Source organism: Lissotriton vulgaris, chromosome 1_1 (assembly GCF_964263255.1).
Source record: "Lissotriton vulgaris chromosome 1_1, aLisVul1.2, whole genome shotgun sequence".
Classification (NCBI taxonomy): domain Eukaryota; kingdom Metazoa; phylum Chordata; class Amphibia; order Caudata; family Salamandridae; genus Lissotriton; species Lissotriton vulgaris.
This window is the reverse complement of record NC_141685.1, coordinates 1,636,110,524-1,636,132,951: the sequence shown is the minus strand read 5'-3', so window position 1 is coordinate 1,636,132,951 and position 22,428 is coordinate 1,636,110,524. Positions and strand designations below refer to the sequence as shown.

General features: G+C 48.3%; 1 protein-coding gene across 2 annotated transcripts in view; it reads right to left on the bottom strand.

The window, feature by feature from the left end:
- IRF5 (interferon regulatory factor 5) overlaps window positions 1-22,073 on the bottom strand; it is a 178,591-nt gene extending 156,518 nt beyond the window's left edge. For both annotated transcript variants that reach the window (XR_015295522.1, XM_086918867.1), the window contains exon 1: window positions 21,250-22,073. The gene's annotated coding sequence lies outside the window, so the exon portion shown is untranslated. The remainder of the gene's footprint in view (window positions 1-21,249) is intronic.
- Window positions 22,074-22,428: the final 355 nt, after the last annotated feature.

Here is a 22,428-nt window from a genome sequence, read left to right as displayed (position 1 = left end):
TTAAAACTGTAAGGTCAGCATCAAATACTCATAGGTTCACATACATTTTGTCACCTAAATTTAAGCCACTCTGTACTTTTATATTCAATATAATTATGTAATGAGACTCTAGTCTCATCAATCTCTGTTCCCTGTTGCCCCCTCTCAAATTCCTCGAGACCGAATCTATAACATAATAGACCAGGTCAGAAACTTTTCCCCCAGGATTTTCATGAATATGGCGTGTAACAGGGTAACTCTTATCTTCCCTAGATATAGCCCTTAGATGATTCAAGATCCTGACATTTGCCATATGTATGGTACTGCCCACATAGGGCATAAACATTGTAGGATATACACTACGGACTCACTCCTACAATTGTAGGAGTTATGTATTTTTAGTGGAGTATTGTATGGAGGGGATATACATTTCTTCATAATCTGGCCAATTTTACAGGCCTTGCATCTGTGGTATTTCTGAAACCCAGGATCAGGTGTGATCCATATCTCAGATTTCATCATCTCAGGGCTGCTTACACATAATTCACTTTCAATTGATTTGGCCCTCCTAAATGTGAGAAGCGGATTTTTTGTTACTGTCTTGCCAGCCAATGATTGAATCACTCCAAATGAGGTTCCAATGGGAGGAGATAGATAGATAGATAGATAGATAGATAGATAGATAGATAGATAGATAGATAGATAGATAGATAGATAGAATCAGTTTTAAAAGAGGCCATCATTGATGGCTTGGCCTTCAGCCCCAAGGATTGAATGTCTGTACTAGGCATCGGGCATTTTCCCAGGAGGCAGGCAGGATAGGGGCCGGTAGAGTAGCAGTGCAGCAGTTTTAAAAGCACAGCCTGCAGAGTTCCATGTATGTTTAGCAGTTTTCAGGTAACAATAAAAGCGTCCAGAGCACCCTGGTGATTAACGTTTCTGCTGGAGAGACAGCTTTTGTCTAGTGGCAGCTTTGACTCATCTAAGGTAGAGCAGAAGGTTAGTATACCTGCTGCAAAGAACGTGTACCTAATAGATCATACAACAGTATTTTTATGTGCATAGCTCAGTGGATTACTGCTTTTGTCACATAGATCCTTTTGTTACGGTGCAGTTTACAAGTTATAATCATAAGCTACCACAATGAACTATGAACTGTTATCAAAACAGTTGCATGCAAACTGTGTGGTACAGGTTAGAAAGTTATGTTTATTCCCAGTCTTTCATTAATTAAATGTTGTGAAAAAAAGGTTTGTTTGCGTAGAAATACATTCTTATTAGTAAAGCCAACCCTAACCACTGTGTTACAGTCTGAATACTGAGTTTTTGCTTCTCCAAACGAAGCACTCTTAAAAATGGTCTACGAGGGGACGTGGCTTGACGCAGAGCGCAATTGCCTCTTAAGTGAGGAGCTACGCTGAGACAGCGACCTGCACCTCACTATCTGTCACCCTATCCGACCCTCAAAGTTCCTGGAGGGCATGCAGCACAAGGAGCACTTGTGGTGACCTGACGGGGACGGGTTTTGAATCTAGAGAGAGCTGCAAAGACCCTAGACCGGTATTAGATGGAGGCGACCGGGCCTGCATAGCGGCTCAGCCAGAGAGGGATTGTCGGAGATGGGCGTTTCTGAAGAGCCTGCGGGAGTGGAGACACTGAGGTGAGTGTGCCTGTCGTCCCAGGGACAACACTGAGGCCGGTGGAGCTGGGAACATCCAGTAATACAGAGACACCCCTGAAGGCCGTAACAAATTCCTATTTTAGAGCCCCACAACAACTACGCAAGGGCTGGACCAAGACAGGGAACCCACGGAGGTGGCCATATTGGGAGTAGGATCCAGTGTGAGTGGACCGAGGAACGCGCAGCAGGCCCGACAAAACAAAAAGAAAGAAAGAGCGTGGATTGGGGCGGAGTCAAAAGAAATAAGTACAGAGCGTGGCAGTGGCCCCCAGGGACAATACAGTGCTCGCTGACAGACCAAGCAGCCACTGAGGGAAGGCCCTGGGGTGGTCCCACACGCAGAGAAGACCTGAGTGACCTCAGGGAGACGTTTCCGGCTCCCCTGTCCCGAGCTTCTTTAGAGTACTGAGACATTAGTGAACGAAGGAGGTGGCTAGGGGGTACAAACACTGGAAAACCACACTCTGGGTCCAAGCTTAAACAAACCCGCCCGTGACAGTACCGGAGTGAAAGCAAACGCACTAGGGGCGGCTGTCTTGGTGGTCGGGATGAACTCTGGGACCCCATAGGAGACTAGAATGACCCCAGGATAAACAACCCCGGGCTGCAGGAGTGCAAGCTGTCACTGGGAGGTGGGGCTGAAGATCAGGTACAGGAAGTCCACCCAGTAGAAGCCAGTACATCCGAGGCGAAGACCCTGAGGCGGCCGGAAATCAGTGGCGTCCACCTATAACCGGAGCCCAGAGTTGTGGGCCTCCTTACATTGCAAGTGGGTCGCAGGCGGAGTCAGAGGTGGAAGGCCTGAGAGACCTGCATTGCGACTGTCACTTGGTAGGTGACGGGCCCACGGGTCGAAAACCTATCAAATTGTCAGGCTAACAGCATGGAAGACCAGGCAGAGCAGGGAGGCTGCACATAAGGACTCCCCCAACAGTAAGTTCCGCAAAGAACACAGAGCTGGAGGAATGATGTGGCCCAAGGGGAACCTACCGCCACAATCAAACACGATGGATAAATATGCGGTCCCCAGATCCCACCAGGAGGTGGATACCCGGCCCACCAGCCTCAGGGGAACCTTCCCTGGAGGAAATAATGACGGCGATACAAACTCTTCAATCCTCTCTGGAACCTAAAATAGACTCAGTAACTATTGAGGTGGGCCTACTCAGAACGGATTTCCAGAAGATGTCTGATAAAGTGCACTCAGTAGAGGCTGATATCCGCGAGTCCAGCCTTCCTTGAAATCTATTGTGGAGCAAGTGCGAGAGCTACATAAGCAACATGAAGCCCTGGAGGCAAGAGTTGAGGACCAGGAAGGGAGGTCCAGGTGAAAAAAAAAATCTACGGATAGTAGGAGTCCCTGAAGGAGCAGAAGCCCAAAGCGTCGACCTGTTGGTAGAAGATTTGATCACAAAATATCTGAAACCTAAATGTCTATCGAAGTTCTTTTCAGTCAAAAGGTTACAACGGGCCCCAGTCCCACCTCCAAGACACAGAAGACCATTATAGCCCTTATGCTGAACTTCAGATATCGAGATGTTATCCTGGAAGCAGCCCGGACACAGGGAGACCTTAAGTATGAGAATTCTACGATTTGCTTTTTTCCCCCCGGTTTTCCTTACCAGGTTTAGAAACAAAGGACGAGTTTCGAGGAGGTCAAGAGAGCCCTTAGGGAAAAAGATATAAAAATATATGATGCTGTTCCCTACCAAGTTGAAAGTTTTCGCAGTGGAAAGTACTGGTTCTTGCTCTCTCCAGCTGAGATATGGAAGTGTCTGGAAGGGTGGTGCACACTGGAGCCGTGACACCCAAGGGGCCTGAAGAGATCCCAGCTTCGTGCCTTGCAAAAAGGAGAATACCCATCGATTGAGGCCGGCCGCCGGCCGCCGGGGCCCGGATCAGTCCCAGTCTGCTTCGGGTGGTGTGGAGTGCAAAAAAACGATGGATTTAGGCCCAGATCCTTGTACTGGGGTGAATGTATGACATTGTTCGACATTCTGTCCATCAACTGTGTTTTTTGCAATTTTCACCCCGAGTGTGCTGGGTATGTCAGACGTGAGTCCCAGGCTCTCCACAACACTTGAGTCAAGCTATCCAGGCTGATTAAGGCTGATAGCCAGAAACCGGTCCTTGGATGCTTGATTCCGGTCTGGGAAAGACATGGCTTGGTAGTTCGGACTGGACTGTTCCCATGAGGCACAGGGTCAGAGCTGATTTGCATATAGCCAGTGTCTAACCCAGGGTGGTGTGGAGTGCAAAAAAACGATGGATTTAGGCCCAGATCCTTGTACTGGGGTGAATGTATGACATTGTTCTACATTCTGTCCATCAACTGTGTTTTTTTCCAGTCTGCTTCGTAGCACCGCGTGAGTGGGTTTGGATGACACAGAGACCCTGAAACCTACCACTGGCAAGGTCGACTAGGCAATAAAGGGATCATCAAATGACAAACGCTACAAGGACTATGAGGAGTAGACTGGGAGGTGGGTTTGCAGTGAAAAATGGGACGGTGCATGGGACTGTTGGGTGTTCCGGGCCTGTTTCGGTCGTCTAACTGCGCACCGAGCATTAGACCGGGAGTATGGGAAAGTGAGTGAAATGAGGCGAGCGGGAGTGTCTCCTTCGCAAGGGCGAAGGGATATTTGTGGGTTGTGTAGGCATGCGGAGAAGACATGTCGGGGCAGCCGACATCCTGATATAGTTAGTTTGCAGTATGGGGCAACAGATGCTCTGTAAATTGGGGTTTTGGGAAGTTTAAGTCCCACTGTGCAAGGTGGCAGGAGGGGGGGTTTGGGTTTCTTTGTTTCTTTTAAAATCATAGTAGCAGTTGTATGAGGCGCAATGCTTTGGGGCAGGAGGCACAGCAAGGGGGCGGGGTCGAACCCTGGCGGACATTCAAACATCCGAAATTACCAAGGGACTCTAGGGTCAAGCTTTAGAGATGGCCATGCATGAGCAACAGGGCTTAAAATTATATCCTGGAATGTAAATCGTTTGGGGTTCAAAATAAAGCGCACACTGGTACTCCAATTTATCAAACGACACAGACCAGACAAGGTCTTCCTGCAGGAGACGCACCTACAGGGTCATAACTACAAAGCGCTAAATAGATGGGGATACACATTGGTGGCACATGCCGGGTACACGTCAGGGTCCCGAGGAGTGGGAATCCTTCTTAGAATTGCCATGGCCTATGTCCCTGGGAAAACGTAGAGAGACCCGCTGGGCAGATTTGTACTTCAGATGGGGAGGTGGGATGGGCGAACTCTGAATCTGAGCTCTGTATATGCCCCACCAGGGCTTCAGTGCGACACTAGATCAGCCCTCGGGGCGCAACTCCTAGAGATGACATTTGGCTCATCATTATGGGAGGCGACATGAATGATGTTGCCTCCCTGTCGGAAGACAGGGAGCCCGGAAAACAAGACACCAGCACTGGGAGCCCACCCACCCCGGGAGGCTTTGTGGAGGCAATGGGGTGGGCCGAGCTATGGAAAGCCCACAATAGGGAGGGAGCATCAATACACACACTTATTGGCACGACATGGGAGCTTGCCCTGAATAGACTACTTGTTCACACTTGCCCGAGATTTGGGAGACTTCCGGGACACACAACATTTGGCAAGGGGCATCTCTGATTATTCGCAGGTGGTCACCTGGTTTAAGGGGCCGACAGTGGGATGCGTCCTGCCACCCAGTCTGGCAGCCTGGCATATGACTGATACAGAAATTTGTGGAGCTTCTGCAGGAAGGCACCGAGAGATACTTCCAGCAGAATGAAGGGTCGGTGTACTCCTGCTGTGTTCTCTGAGAACCCACAAGACAGTAATAAGGGGTCAGTATTGAGCCCTAGTGAGGGTAAAAAGAAAGTAGACAGGCAAAAGAATCAGGAGCTCGAGCACAGGATGGTGGCCCTAGAGGCTGAGGTAGCAAGTGGGGCAGAACAAAATAGGAATTTGACACCAATTACGCATGGCACAGCGGGAGTTGTGAGATGTAGTGGAGAGCGAAGCAAGGGCCCACGCTTTAGCAATCCAGAGAAGGCTCTATGAGGTAGGAGATAAAGCTACGAAGCTTATCGCCTGGCTTGATAAAATGGGATAGCGAAAGAGGCTGGGTGACGGAAATCCTAGACCATAAAGGGGTGGTGCATATGAGAGACGAGGAAATAGTTGAGATATTTTCAGACTTTTACGAGGAAGTATACGCCTCCAAGTCTGGTAGACCTAGCGCAGACTGCACAGAACTCCTAGCAACAATGAACCTAAACACCCTGACGAAGGAAGATAGGGAGACGCTAGACAGGGATGTGACTGAAGAGGAAATAGTGGGGGCTCTTCAGTAGCTCCAGTCCGGGACCGTCCCCGGTTTGAATGGTTTGCCCCTTGAACTGTTCAAGAAAACAACTCAAAAGTTGGCACCCCACCTTTTGAATATGTTCCTGGAGGCCAGGGAGGTAGGGAGGCTTCCTGATGACCAAATAACAGCCACCATAGTGCTCATCCCTCAAAAAGGTAAACCACCGGCAGAGTGTGCATCAAACCGCCCCATCTCCCTGCTCAACGTGGAGCCCAAAGTCCTTGCGAGCAGACTAGCAGGTGTGATAACATCGGTGGTACATTCCAACCAATCTGGCTTCTTGCCGAAGCATAGTACGAGTTTAAATTTGAGACGGCTGTACGGGGTGTTTCACCTGACGGAGGAATTCAGGGGGGAGAATGTGGCAGTTCTCTCCCTTGATGCCCGAATGGCCTTCGACAGTGTGGAATTGAACTACATATTTGCAATGCTGCCTCGGCTGTGCTTTGGTAACAACTTACATGCCTGGATTTGTCTACTCTACGTGGGCCAGGGTATGGGTGAACGGTTACACCTCCCTTTTGATCGAACTGCAGAGGGGCACACTGCAAGGCTGTCTCTATCTCCCGATTTTTCCACTTTCCGCAGGCCCCCTATCGCTGCCATCCTGATGCCCAGCCCCAGTGGTAACGGATGGGTCTATGTACCTGGGGATCCGTATCACCAGAGACTAGACACTCTTTCTGGCTCGCAACATTCTCCCTCAGATCAGTCTTTTCAGGCAGACGTGAGCCACCTGCACACACTTCCCCTTTCGCTGATTGGGCGGGCGGTCCTCTTTAAAATGAGGATCTTCTCGCGAATGCTATACATTCTTCAGAATACACGGTTTAGAATTCCTGAATCCCAATTCCGCAGAATTAATGGCATTGTGAGGTCCCTGTTGTGGGTCGGTGGGCCGGCCCGAAACTCATTGGCAAAACTGTGGGGGGTATCTATGATGGGGTCCTGGCAGTCCCTGACCTCCGAGCCTATTACTGGGCCTCCCAGCGGAGAGTGGTGAATGACTGGGTGCTTGGAGACCGGACGGAGCCAGCAAGTAGGATGGACCGCTTAACCATAGGAAACAGGGACTATCCGGCACTGCTCTATGGTACGGTCGGGAGGGGCCGGCTTCCGTTCCACACACTGGCGGTGGTACGGGAAAGGAAAGCAACCAACAGGTGCCTAAAATGGGAGGGAAACTTACAGCAGAGACCCAACTGTGGGATAGCGACGACCTGGGAGAGGTTAACAAATTGAGGGAATACCTGAAATGGCACATGATAGGAATTGAGAGGTAGATGTCGTCTGGAAAGTGGGCACGTTTGAGGCACTGAATGCTGAATATGAGCTGGCACAGGGGAAGATATTGCAGTACAGCAATTGAAACATGCCATGAAATGTAATCTTCCGTAAGGGGAAGTCATCCCAGATTACTCTTGCATGGAGGACTGACTGATACTGGACCTGATGCCCTCCAAGGCGGTTTCCCTGGGATATAGGAAGATCATAAACTATATGCCGGACAGCCTTGCCTCACTTAGAGAGGCCTGGATGGTAGATGTGGGGTCCCTAGATGACAGAGTGGAGCGAGGCCTTGCAGAGCCCCAGAGAGATAGCTATACGGGCTCAATTTTGCCTAGTGCAGCTAGGGATATTGCAGAAGTCCTACATGTCTAGGTTGAGAGTATTAAACATGGGTCAGATAGACTCGGCCGAGTTCCCCAGGGGATGTGGTGAGTTGGGCACATTCTAGACCTGCCCACATATCCAAAACTTTTGGGCTGTAATAAAGAGGGATGTAACAGGTCTACTGGTGCAGTTCGAGACCAAGTGGCTATTGTTGGGAGTTTCGATGGAGGAGAAGTGGCCTGGTCACTAGTCTCAGAATGCTGCAGGGGTGGCGAAGCTCAACCTAGCAAGGCTATGGTGGGCGAGCAGGTCCCCGTCATTAAAGACTGGAAGGAAGATTTAGACTGGGGCCAATTAGCCGAACAGACAGTATATCGCTCCTGGGGTTGCCCGTGCAAATTTTAAAAGGTAAAGGGGCCATGGAAGCAATATTGTGGTATGAACAACCAAACAGGGGGCGAGGAAGTGAATGTTCTCAATGTATAGTGGGCGGGGGTGCTGAGGTGGAGACTAACTCTGGTGCTACAGGGAGCTCTCCAAGGTTTCGGGTGGGCCTGGGAAAGTATGCAGAATATGTCCAGCCCCCTGCGAGCAACCAGTTCATTTCACTGTGTTCCGCTTTAACTGATTTGTGTCCTGAATCAACTGCTCAATAAAAAGATTTTTAAAAAGTGTCTACCAGTATGGATGAAATGTGAATCACACCTTGTAGTTCTCTTTGTCTTTGTAATATGTCCTATACACTGAATTACACATGTATGATTCATTGTCTCTGTATGTGTGTGTGTGATGTAAAGTCCTCCGATACCCTACAATCCTATGAAAGGCGCTAAACACAAATAAAATACATGTGAAAGAAGGGTTATGGAGAGATGAGAGGCCCTGGTGGAGAGTGATAGTGGGGGAATCATTGAAGAGTCCCCATAAAGATTGTTGTATCCTGGTGCACTGTAAGGTCATCATTTACTATGCTTTAGAAGCTAATACAATAGAAAATATAATGGAAAATGTGCTGTAGAATGCACCATTTTTGCCAGTTTCCTCCAGATTTTCAGGAAGGGAGAAACCGCCCAAGTCAGTCGACAAAAATATTTACAACAAGGGGTGGTGAGGGACAGAGTCTCTGAATTAAACAGAATACTCTCACCCAGTCAAGAGATCAGGGCTAGATCCAACACCGTTTTTTAGCTCACTGCACCATCCCAGTTTCAGAACCTGGCTGTATGCAAATTAGTCTGTTCCTGTCCCAGTGCATGATGGGAACAGGGCAAACCAAACTACAAAAGCCAATTCTTACACTGGGAAGGAAACAAGCTACCGGGGACCGGTTTCTGGCATTTCAGCCTCTTCGGCCCGGCTTGCTTGAATCCTGATGGTGCAATGAGCAAGGGACTCACATCTGAGCATACCCTTCCACGCTTAGGGTGGACAAAAATATTTCCAACAAGGGGTGGTGAGGGACAGAGTCTCTGAATTAAACAGAATACTCTCACCCAGTCAAGAGATCAGGGCTAGATCCAACACCGTTTTTTAGCTCACTGCACCATCCCAGTTTCAGAACCTGGCTGTATGCAAATTAGTCTGTTCCTGTCCCAGTGCATGATGGGAACAGGGCAAACCAAACTACAAAAGCCAATTCTTACACTGGGAAGGAAACAAGCTACCGGGGACCGGTTTCTGGCATTTCAGCCTCTTCGGCCCGGCTTGCTTGAATCCTGATGGTGCAATGAGCAAGGGACTCACATCTGAGCATACCCTTCCACGCTTAGGGTGGACAAAAATATTTACAACAAGGGGTGGTGAGGGACAGAGTCTCTGAATTAAACAGAATACTCTCACCCAGTCAAGAGATCAGGGCTAGATCCAACACCGTTTTTTAGCTCACTGCACCATCCCAGTTTCAGAACCTGGCTGTATGCAAATTAGTCTGTTCCTGTCCCAGTGCATGATGGGAACAGGGCAAACCAAACTACAAAAGCCAATTCTTACACTGGGAAGGAAACAAGCTACCGGGGACCGGTTTCTGGCATTTCAGCCTCTTCGGCCCGGCTTGCTTGAATCCTGATGGTGCAATGAGCAAGGGACTCACATCTGAGCATACCCTTCCACGCTTAGGGTGGACAAAAATATTTACAACAAGGGGTGGTGAGGGACAGAGTCTCTGAATTAAACAGAATACTCTCACCCAGTCAAGAGATCAGGGCTAGATCCAACACCGTTTTTTAGCTCACTGCACCATCCCAGTTTCAGAACCTGGCTGTATGCAAATTAGTCTGTTCCTGTCCCAGTGCATGATGGGAACAGGGCAAACCAAACTACAAAAGCCAATTCTTACACTGGGAAGGAAACAAGCTACCGGGGACCGGTTTCTGGCATTTCAGCCTCTTCGGCCCGGCTTGCTTGAATCCTGATGGTGCAATGAGCAAGGGACTCACATCTGAGCATACCCTTCCACGCTTAGGGTGGACAAAAATATTTACAACAAGGGGTGGTGAGGGACAGAGTCTCTGAATTAAACAGAATACTCTCACCCAGTCAAGAGATCAGGGCTAGATCCAACACCGTTTTTTAGCTCACTGCACCATCCCAGTTTCAGAACCTGGCTGTATGCAAATTAGTCTGTTCCTGTCCCAGTGCATGATGGGAACAGGGCAAACCAAACTACAAAAGCCAATTCTTACACTGGGAAGGAAACAAGCTACCGGGGACCGGTTTCTGGCATTTCAGCCTCTTCGGCCCGGCTTGCTTGAATCCTGATGGTGCAATGAGCAAGGGACTCACATCTGAGCATACCCTTCCACGCTTAGGGTGGACAAAAATATTTACAACAAGGGGTGGTGAGGGACAGAGTCTCTGAATTAAACAGAATACTCTCACCCAGTCAAGAGATCAGGGCTAGATCCAACACCGTTTTTTAGCTCACTGCACCATCCCAGTTTCAGAACCTGGCTGTATGCAAATTAGTCTGTTCCTGTCCCAGTGCATGATGGGAACAGGGCAAACCAAACTACAAAAGCCAATTCTTACACTGGGAAGGAAACAAGCTACCGGGGACCGGTTTCTGGCATTTCAGCCTCTTCGGCCCGGCTTGCTTGAATCCTGATGGTGCAATGAGCAAGGGACTCACATCTGAGCATACCCTTCCACGCTTAGGGTGGACAAAAATATTTACAACAAGGGGTGGTGAGGGACAGAGTCTCTGAATTAAACAGAATACTCTCACCCAGTCAAGAGATCAGGGCTAGATCCAACACCGTTTTTTAGCTCACTGCACCATCCCAGTTTCAGAACCTGGCTGTATGCAAATTAGTCTGTTCCTGTCCCAGTGCATGATGGGAACAGGGCAAACCAAACTACAAAAGCCAATTCTTACACTGGGAAGGAAACAAGCTACCGGGGACCGGTTTCTGGCATTTCAGCCTCTTCGGCCCGGCTTGCTTGAATCCTGATGGTGCAATGAGCAAGGGACTCACATCTGAGCATACCCTTCCACGCTTAGGGTGGACAAAAATATTTACAACAAGGGGTGGTGAGGGACAGAGTCTCTGAATTAAACAGAATACTCTCACCCAGTCAAGAGATCAGGGCTAGATCCAACACCGTTTTTTAGCTCACTGCACCATCCCAGTTTCAGAACCTGGCTGTATGCAAATTAGTCTGTTCCTGTCCCAGTGCATGATGGGAACAGGGCAAACCAAACTACAAAAGCCAATTCTTACACTGGGAAGGAAACAAGCTACCGGGGACCGGTTTCTGGCATTTCAGCCTCTTCGGCCCGGCTTGCTTGAATCCTGATGGTGCAATGAGCAAGGGACTCACATCTGAGCATACCCTTCCACGCTTAGGGTGGACAAAAATATTTACAACAAGGGGTGGTGAGGGACAGAGTCTCTGAATTAAACAGAATACTCTCACCCAGTCAAGAGATCAGGGCTAGATCCAACACCGTTTTTTAGCTCACTGCACCATCCCAGTTTCAGAACCTGGCTGTATGCAAATTAGTCTGTTCCTGTCCCAGTGCATGATGGGAACAGGGCAAACCAAACTACAAAAGCCAATTCTTACACTGGGAAGGAAACAAGCTACCGGGGACCGGTTTCTGGCATTTCAGCCTCTTCGGCCCGGCTTGCTTGAATCCTGATGGTGCAATGAGCAAGGGACTCACATCTGAGCATACCCTTCCACGCTTAGGGTGGACAAAAATATTTACAACAAGGGGTGGTGAGGGACAGAGTCTCTGAATTAAACAGAATACTCTCACCCAGTCAAGAGATCAGGGCTAGATCCAACACCGTTTTTTAGCTCACTGCACCATCCCAGTTTCAGAACCTGGCTGTATGCAAATTAGTCTGTTCCTGTCCCAGTGCATGATGGGAACAGGGCAAACCAAACTACAAAAGCCAATTCTTACACTGGGAAGGAAACAAGCTACCGGGGACCGGTTTCTGGCATTTCAGCCTCTTCGGCCCGGCTTGCTTGAATCCTGATGGTGCAATGAGCAAGGGACTCACATCTGAGCATACCCTTCCACGCTTAGGGTGGACAAAAATATTTACAACAAGGGGTGGTGAGGGACAGAGTCTCTGAATTAAACAGAATACTCTCACCCAGTCAAGAGATCAGGGCTAGATCCAACACCGTTTTTTAGCTCACTGCACCATCCCAGTTTCAGAACCTGGCTGTATGCAAATTAGTCTGTTCCTGTCCCAGTGCATGATGGGAACAGGGCAAACCAAACTACAAAAGCCAATTCTTACACTGGGAAGGAAACAAGCTACCGGGGACCGGTTTCTGGCATTTCAGCCTCTTCGGCCCGGCTTGCTTGAATCCTGATGGTGCAATGAGCAAGGGACTCACATCTGAGCATACCCTTCCACGCTTAGGGTGGACAAAAATATTTACAACAAGGGGTGGTGAGGGACAGAGTCTCTGAATTAAACAGAATACTCTCACCCAGTCAAGAGATCAGGGCTAGATCCAACACCGTTTTTTAGCTCACTGCACCATCCCAGTTTCAGAACCTGGCTGTATGCAAATTAGTCTGTTCCTGTCCCAGTGCATGATGGGAACAGGGCAAACCAAACTACAAAAGCCAATTCTTACACTGGGAAGGAAACAAGCTACCGGGGACCGGTTTCTGGCATTTCAGCCTCTTCGGCCCGGCTTGCTTGAATCCTGATGGTGCAATGAGCAAGGGACTCACATCTGAGCATACCCTTCCACGCTTAGGGTGGACAAAAATATTTACAACAAGGGGTGGTGAGGGACAGAGTCTCTGAATTAAACAGAATACTCTCACCCAGTCAAGAGATCAGGGCTAGATCCAACACCGTTTTTTAGCTCACTGCACCATCCCAGTTTCAGAACCTGGCTGTATCGCTGTGATCTGTATGGGGGCTGGACTGACAAAATTTGCCAGGGCTGCTTTGGTTTCTCAGTCCAGTCCTGTTCAGCCCTGTGGTGGTGAAACCTCAGGAGGAGGAATGTCATGTATGCGAGTAAATAGAATATATTCAGGAAACTCCCTCTTCATGCTCAGACCAGTCACCACTGCAAATCCACCTCTCCTTTATAGTCAGATATTTGTCCAAAATCCCCTATCTATTCCTGGCCCTTTTACACAGACTTCCGGGTCTTCCGACATATCAACTTGTTGAGAAACCTGCTTCCCAAGTACGACACGCCCGGGGCTGTTCTTTGGAACAAATTATGGGCAGGCCAGGCATACTTAAATGCTGCATGTTCGTTTTGTCGTGGGGGGTGAGGGTGTGGGGGGACCAACAAATGCATCGCTATAAGAAGAGTGGGAGCTGGACACAAAAGTGAGCCCACATGGCACGTCCTGCCACTGAAAAGGCGCGCTCCACAATCTAAGCCAGGCATGCCAACCTTTGTTATGTAATCAATGTCTCGCCAGATGAAGGATGCTGAGCGTGCCGGACCAGCAGCTGAAGCCAGACTCCCGCTGCAGTGAGGTTTCTAGCTCCTTAGTCAGCAAGGCTCTTCGCTTTGATGCTTAAGGGTGTTTGCAAGTCACAGTGTCCTTCTCTAGCTGCTGGAAATCTGTTATGTTGTGAGTTACATTTTAGATTTATCTGTGTAACACACCCCAGCAAGTGCAAATGAACTTGCCCACATGTTTTGCTCTTTTTCTTTTTTTTATCTGCAAGGATATTTGTTTTCTGTGCTTTCCTCGTGTTATACTTATACTCCAACCTTTTTGTAGACGTTACAAGCTCCTTCTCAGCCTTGAAAGGGACTTCATCCCGCCCTTGATTAGAACGGTTCCAAAGCTTTGCAAGGCACGGTTGGGTCGGGGGCAGTCTGAATACCTTGGGGCATCTACAAACGTACACAGCATTGAGCTGAGGCTCCCCCACCACTCAACGCCCATCGGAGTAGATTTATCCACAGGAAACTCTTATTTTGACTAAAACATTTTACAAGTACAAAACAATTTCTGTGAATTTCAAATGCTTTTCCACTCTTGAAAAAGGCAATTGACTTGTGTAACTAAAACTTACTGTCCGTCAGAAAAGAGGCATAACCTGTACTCTTGTCCCAATTTCTCACCTCACTTGCCCTCAATCCTCTTTCCTCTTTCCCCGCCTCCACGTTGATCTGTAAATGTGAATGCATCTTATAACTGCACTCTTGTCTTGCTCCAGCACCTTACTGAAAATGCTTTGCAGAACTTGAAACCTCTGGGGAATCTCTAAAAAAAATAAGAAGGCTAAACGGGATAAGAGACTGGCCCAGATTCTCGTAAATCAAACACGTGGTCAAAATAGCACCACACACAATGCACGGGTGACGGCTGGTACTTTACCCACCAGACCTCTCTCGCCTTCTAGTGACTGTCAGCACTGGACCACCCAGGGCGCCCTGGGCCCCCCCCCCCCTCCCTCCCCCCAGTGGATCACACACACACCAACAACCAAAGGTGGCGGGTAAAGGCTGACGAGTGCATTGGTGCCGCTCAAGTAAGCAAAATTGCGACAATTGGCCTCATCTTCAATAAGCACCAACGCAGATGCACCAAGAAAGCGACAGTGCTGGCTATGTTCTGCAAAGAAGAACAGGTCTCGGTGATAAATGTGCAACTACAACAAGTTCCAGACTGCATCGTTCTGTTAGCTAAAAGCCAGGATTGCTTGCAGGGGTCTTATTAACTGGAGCTACAGCCAGATATAAGTAAAACGCATTTGCTTCAGTTCTCTTCATGGGAAGAAGAAAGAACAGTGTGCAGTTCCTACGAAAGCTCGAAAAATGAACCAGTATTTAGAAAAATCAGAAAATAACGTAAGTATCTGGAAGCAGAGTTCTCAAGTTTCCAGATCCTGGCGTGAGAAGCTCATCCAGTCCAGGTTTGTTCTCTGTATGCTGGGACTTGTAGTAAGCATTTGTAATTTGATAAGAAGAACAACCAGCTCCAGAAGACAAAGCGACAAACATGAGCTGCATTTACTACTCGTGCACGAACGTGTAAAACTAAGAGTTCTATGGAAGGCTTCAGCTGTAGGTAACAACTGTGCATCTATTTTATTTTTTGACAGAGAAAGTACCTCTAAACTGAATGCGTGTTTTGCTGCATGCGTGTGAGAGGAGAAAAGGGGAAACGGTTAAGTGCGAAGAGGAAGTTAAAGTGTCCTCGGGCTGTGCCCTTAAGCGAGTAAAGAGATTACAAAATGCACAGATGTCAACTGGTCTCATGTCATGACTGACACCTGCATTCAGCCAGCAGCCCTTTGCCTTCTGGGATTTAGATGCCTATACTCACAATGTTAAAGGTGAAAGGTCAAGTCTCAGAATGCATTTATGCAGCATAATAAATGGCCGACTAAAGGTCACCATTACTTGGAGCAACTGTAGGTTTCCACTAGGCAAATCTGCATTAGTAAACCTTTTACTGTGATATTGACAAAACCTCAAATGAAATGGAATTCTCTATGATCAAGACCCCTTCAATATTTAATTTCTCAAAATGATTTGAAGCAAAAGGATTAATGTTCCTATTTTATACATGCGAATAATTAGTCGAAGGTATACAACACAGTCAGTTCAAAGAAGTCGAGTTAGGTACAATACGTTTACCTACAACCCTGTCTTATAAAATGTAATCAAAAACGGTTGTATCCCAATCAAAGGATGACCAGTGATCTGCAAAGTCTTAGCCAAAACCATAATTCTGAGGTATTATTTCCAGCAGCAATTAACCTTTTGATAGAATTTGGAAATATGCTAGACTACTGACAGTATTTTACAGCATCGTGATCAACAATGTCTTACGGAGTGGGAAACTATCTGCTGAAGAGAATGTTTTTATAGATAACAATACAACAATAACACAATGACTATTACAATCTGCAGTAGTGGAACAAACACCAGCACACATACTCCACTGAAAAGAGGCCAATCTTCACCGGAAAGAGGTGCTATACCAGACAACACTTCTACTGCAAAAAAGTGTACATATTGGAATTGTCCGAAAATGTTGCCCAACATAATATCGGATAGTAGTCTAGAGAACTCAAATTGATACAACTCAAAACAGTAGAACAAAAAAAAATGTGATCCATTTATTACAAGAAAATATAACAAATAAATGCCATGGTCCAAGGGTGTCTGCGTTGTAGAAGGTTCATTGTTTTTGTGCAGGAAAGGACACTTTCCTGCACAAAAACATTCAATGGAGGCGATTTCCTCTTTCTATGTGTACTGCTGAATGCAGCACAAATAGAAAGAGGAAAAAACGAGGAGAAATAATGTTATTTCACCTCGTTGCGCCTCCCCTGAGGCGGCATAGGTTTTTGAAACAGTCCCAGATCTGCAGCTTGTTGTATTTCATGGGAACACCTACCGTAAAGCCCACGGCCCGCATCCCCATCATAGTGTAGGCAGCGCAGCGACTTGCGCTGCGTTGCCTCACTCCATATCTACAAGGCCATGAAAAGCCACACAGGATGGCTTTACGTGGCCTTGTAGATATGGCTATGCCCTTTGTACCACCGGAACGTCACAAAAAGTGACGCTCATGCGGTGCACAGAGCTTGTTAAAAAATCCCCTGAATTCATTGAGGCAACTATCAACGCCTTCTCACCTAGGGATAGTGTTTCCTTCAGCAGAGAAAATATCCACTCTGGAAGGGGGCAGTAAATATGTTTTCAAACAACACACCAATTTCACCCTGTTTATTTCCAAGGATCCTGGGCTGCATGGCCTCTACCTTCATCTGATGCCTTGCCTGACACTCAAACTGGGAGCTGCAACTGGTCCTCCACTGAGATAAAGATCTCGAGCTGCAGGAGGTGGTGGTTATAATCTCAACATCATTCTTGTCAGCTCAGGTGGGTCCAGGGTCAGCACCTCCAGTGACCTATCGCTTCTATAAACCTCTCCTTGAGTAGACTCCATGACAGATTCTTCTTGGTCTCAGCAACTCACGTCTTATTATCTCAAGGACGAGGCATAAACCTAACAGTGAAATGGAGATTGACCCCCCCCCCCCTAGCATCATTTTCCTCCATAACAGTGAAGCTTTCACTTTAGCACAGCAATGTTTTAATCAATATGCAAGCGGAGGTGCAAATTCCAAGTCCTCCGACTGATGGCACTGGAGATCTGGCACTGGACCTTTCAAAACCACCCTTGTGCTGCTATTTTATGCCTGAAAGATGTCTGTGGAGCAGATAAAAGCAGGAGGTGCCATTGATTTTCTCAAGAGTTGAATGTCAGACCTCTTCAAGACCTCGTACACCTATGGGGATCTACTCAAGTAGCCTTCTTTATCCGCAGTCATAACATTGCAGACCTCGAATAAGCCTCTTGGATGTGCAGCCTTCTGGGGGTGCGAACTAAAGTCTTTTCAGCTTTGATTCCATTAATAAAACTCGAATATGCCAGTTCATATAAAGACACCCTTGCAAAAGGTGTAATGGGCTGAGCATGTCCTTAAACGGTACACCAATGACCGTTAAATCTAACTTATACAACAATGTGCTAAAAGAATTGCTTTGATGTAAAAAGCCCGATATGGAGAACTGTAAATTTGCAAAATGGTTGAAAAGGAGCTTATGCCACTAACGTAAAGTACCTGGGCGTCCCCACGGAAGGGCAGTCTAGGACTGTTTATCACACCTAGTAGTTGGAATCTAGGGTGAGGGTACCGTTTATCAGGAAACAACTTTATGAAGCATGCCAATAATCTGGCAGGAGAACCAGCCACTAAACCAGCCCAGATTCTAATTACATTTGCCCAGAATGGGTGCTCGAACATCATGCGAGGATATGACTAAACCCCCAAGAGAATTCATAAACCTGTCTGTAAAAACGTAATTGTACCCGAATCATTAAAAATTCCTTCATGATGCCCCATCGTTAGACTGTTATGCATTGGGAAGATTCTTTCATTCTGTGTGAAGACTCATCACTTTAAGGAACCAGGCTATACATCACACAGTGAAAGTCTTATTTACACTTGTTATGTTATTTAATACTTGTAGAGTGCGCAGCTACTCAGAGTGTTCCAGCGCTAAGGCAGTACATGAGAGAAATGGCTTCCAGGGCAGACTTGGCCGATAAATTAATGCTGGAACAGCCAAGTTTTAAGTTGTTTCCTAAAGATCGTTAGGTCGGTAGTCTGAGTGTAATTGGAAGCCCATTCCAGATGTGGGCCACCAGCACCTGAAAGGTGCAACCCCCTCTACGAGAGCGAGCGAATTTGGGCACAGTAATCAGATGTTGGGGCGACGACCTTAAGTTTCTGCCGGGAGTATAAAAAGTCACCCGTTTCCTGATGTAATGGGCCTCTGTGCCATGTAGCGCCTTAAAGGCCAACACAAGAGCCTGGCCGGATTTAGTGTTTGGCGGCAGGTACTGCGCCGTAAACATGAGGGATATCCCATCCGCTTTATTACAACTGAATTACATCCTAATGCCCTTGTAATAAAAACATCTCCGGTACGCAAAACACTAAATCAGGCCCTTAGCTACAAAATCTCAATCTTGCCATCACACCTTTTCTTTCGAGTCTGGCCAAGTGCAGGACCCACAGCCTGACATCACTCATTTTGTACGACATCGCGCCTGCAGAAGCTGATGTTCCATCAGACAAAAACAATAAGGGAAGATAAGAGTTACAGAAACAAGTTCTGGGCAACACCAAGCCTGAAAAACATTGTAAATGATGGTGGCCCAACAATTACAAAACCACGAGATGGGTCCATGGCCTTATGTATATGCAGAATCTGGTTTCCATCTTAATAATGGCAGCAGTGTCCAGCGTGAGTCCTGGAGCACTGGATCCGTACCAGATCTTGAGCACAGATTTGTAAATGATCTCCATTTACATTTTTGGACACAAAAGCATCTTATGAGAATCCCTTTAACTCAGGAATGGTGTAGGCTACCATGCCCCTGTGATGGCCACCACTATGTACACGCATAACCTAAAAGGATATGCGGGGCTTCCGCCTCCGTGTTGGTTCTTTTGCATACGCCGGCTCAGCTGCCATCAACACCATGGATCCTAACTCCTTATGTGATGGACCGGATGGAGCAGGCTGCTGGCGTTGGGGCAGAGCAGGAGACGAGCCCGCTCCTTTAAGATCATCAAACATGCTGCCACTCGCATGACGGTGATTGGCATGGGTATGGGCTTGCTGTAAGCCTTGTAAGCAGTTTTACAAGGTGGCCAAGGTGCTGGGAGGAAAGGAGGTCACGGGATAGCCAAAGGCTCAAAGGAGGTAAAATGGAAATCCGGTTCTCTGTTCTGCCTCTTTATTACATGACTGGAGTTCATAGATGGGAAGATTCTGTGAACATCAAAGGAGATTAAACAAAATATGGGGAAAAGATCTGGATTCTGATATGGCCATGAACTACCATTTTAATTCTATTTAGGGGCGTTTTTTAAAACCCTCCTTTTCACGGATCACGCGGGACATCAAACTATTCCCACGTAGGCCAAAGCCCGCGCTATAAACCAGCAAGCGGAGAAGCATCCTACTCCATCACTCAGAAGCGCTTGGAGCTTCGTATGGTGTTATAAGCACTACACGGTTACATTCTACAATGCATTTTCACATCTGGAGGCGCTTGCACGACCAGGCAACAGAATATCCGGAACCAACTGAATGAAGAGATATACTCCGAGGAGACTGCTGAGGTGTCATGGGGAGGACAGCTGACAGCAGGGGTTTAGCACCAGCCACAGGCTGTGGAAAGACCTTACCCGGTGAACTCCCGAGACCCAGTTGCTGCTAGATTATGAAAGCTGTTGAAACTGGCGTTTTTTAAAAACTTTTTTTAAATGCCGTTGTTTGCTTTGTTGTTCTTTTTCGCAGTTATAATAGTTTTTTGGTGCTATATCGGTGTTTTACCTTTATTTCTTATGAATCAGTTCACAGCTGTATTTTGAACTGAGTGTCCACTTATACTGGTAGTTATTATGTTATGGGCGGGTGGTGTTTGATTTCCTGTGGCTGGCTGACGAGTACTTATGTACACTTAACAGCGAGAATAAACATGAAGCCACGCGCCTCGCCAGCAGAGCCCTTCACATATGCCAGGTCTCTAGAGCCACTAAACGATCTGTTGTCTGGTCAAACCTTAACAGGGCCCTGCCTGGTGGGCACCACTTGCCCTCAAGTGTCCCGGTTGGAGGGCCCCTCGCCTTCGCTGCTGCGCAGTGGTGTGGAACGGGCTACACGGACCCTATGTAAATAAGCAAATTGCCCTCACCTTCCTTTGGGCTGTGGTAAAAATAGCCACTGATTGCTGTGACTTGGGCTCTTCACACCCGTGCCCCCTGGGGCCACTGCACCTGCTGCGCAACAGTGGTTACGCCCTGTCTGGGAACCCGTCACGTGCCCGGTCTGCCGAGCCCTTTGAAGGTGGTATGTGGAGAGAGCATGTACCCGGTGCCCGCTCCGCAGAGACCCTGGCGCGTGGCCCACGCGGTGCCCTGACAGCAGCGCCACTCCTCTGTTTTGTCTGAGGCACCCTCACCATTGCTGTGTCTAGAGCATCTCTAGTCTTTGCAGAAACCATCCCCATGTCTGCAGAGGGTCCTCTCTCCTGATCTGGTCCTTGTCCACAAAATGCCTCGCATATGACGCGTCAGACTAGCCCTTTACATCAGTACTTTAAATGGGACCATAGAAGTGCAGGTACCCACTAGTTAAAGCATAAATATACTGCTGCAGGGTGCCCTCCTTCTCAAATGAAAAAAAGTGCAGGTACTCAGTAACGGACAGTACCTGCCCATTTAAAGCACTGCTTTACCTATGCAGTCTGTAACAGAACAGCGTATGCGCACAACTCCCTGCTCACTCCCTCTCACCTGTGCCATAATATCACTCGTGCCGTGTCAGGACATTCCTTTACGTAGGCAGTCTGTCACTTAGTTGTGTGTGCACAACCCTGTGTGCTGTCTGCAGAGCTTCCTATCTGTGCCATGTCTGTACAGCTCCCCTACCCACCGTGCCATGCCTGCATGGCCTCTCTCCTGCTCTGGGCTTCCCCAGTGCCGAGTCTGTCCCCTATCTGTGTCTGCACACCCCCCCCCCCCCTCCCTCCCCTCCCTCCCGTGCTGGCTGCAGGGCCATTCACTCACCTGTGCCGGTCTGGATTGCCGGGAACTCCCGCGTCCCCCCGAGTGATGCACGGAGTCAGTTCCACAGCTCTCCACAGCCCTTGTGGTAGGGTTCCGATTTAGTACCTCAGTTTACGTTGATTAGGGTCATGCACTTTGACCCCCGTTGATTTCACCTTCAGCAGCCCTCTGGCTACTGTTTACGCCCCTCAGTCCACCTGGAAGCAGTTTTGCTTCCCTTGCAATCACATTAATCTGGCTTGGTCCAGGTGTCTCTTCCTTCAGTGCCACCTTGAAAAACCCACTCGGGGTTCAGCCAGGTTGGTTCTCGCCTCAATCCTCCTTTGGTGAGGCTATTTAGGGTTCGGTCGGATCTCCTCTAGATGGTCCCTTGGAGGGGGTCGAGGCTCAGTTCAGTCAGATCTGATATTTATACTCTGCTCGGACAGAGTCCCTTTGGTGATTCTTGATTACCAACTTTGGGGTTCAGTTTGGCTTGTCCCTGTCCAGTTGCGTCTCGCTTCGATGCCCTCTTGATTACTTAATTTTCCTCTTTAGCCTCCTCGGGTCCCTCCTCATAAAAATCTCAGTCCATTTGGGGTGTCATTGACTTCGATGACGCTCTTGTGGTTTCAGTCTGAGTGGCTCATCTTCCTTGGAACTGCTCATTGGGGTTCAGTTGCGCCTCTGTTTGGTACTCCTTTAGGGATGCTTTCTGGAGTACAATTCGAATTTCCCAAACTCTCGCGCCAGAAGGCGTCCGGCTGGGCAGCGCGAGTGCGGCGTCTAATGCGAAGGAGCACTTGAAGTGCAGAGCCCTCTGCGCCCTGCGTTGCAGCTGCCCTGCCCGCCACTTCCTGGTTTATGAATACAGTACTTCTGCTATGACAGCGAGCGAGCGGCGTGGGAGGGGGGAGGAGGAGGCCCCAGGCTCCGCATGACTCCCAGTCCCACCCTTCCGGTCCAAACAAGCTGCAAACCTGCGGGGAATACACGCCCTCCTCACCCACCTGCGAGCGGAGGTGGACCGGCCTGTCAGACCGCGGCTGACAGGCCGGTGACTCATAACGGCGGCTCCCGGGGCTCTCCCCAGAGAAGCCAATAGAACAAGGCTGGTCGAGCTGGGGCAGACTCAGTTAGACGGCCGCCACTGTAACTGCCAGGGATTAGGTGCAGCTGAAAGGGCGCGAGAATCAACCA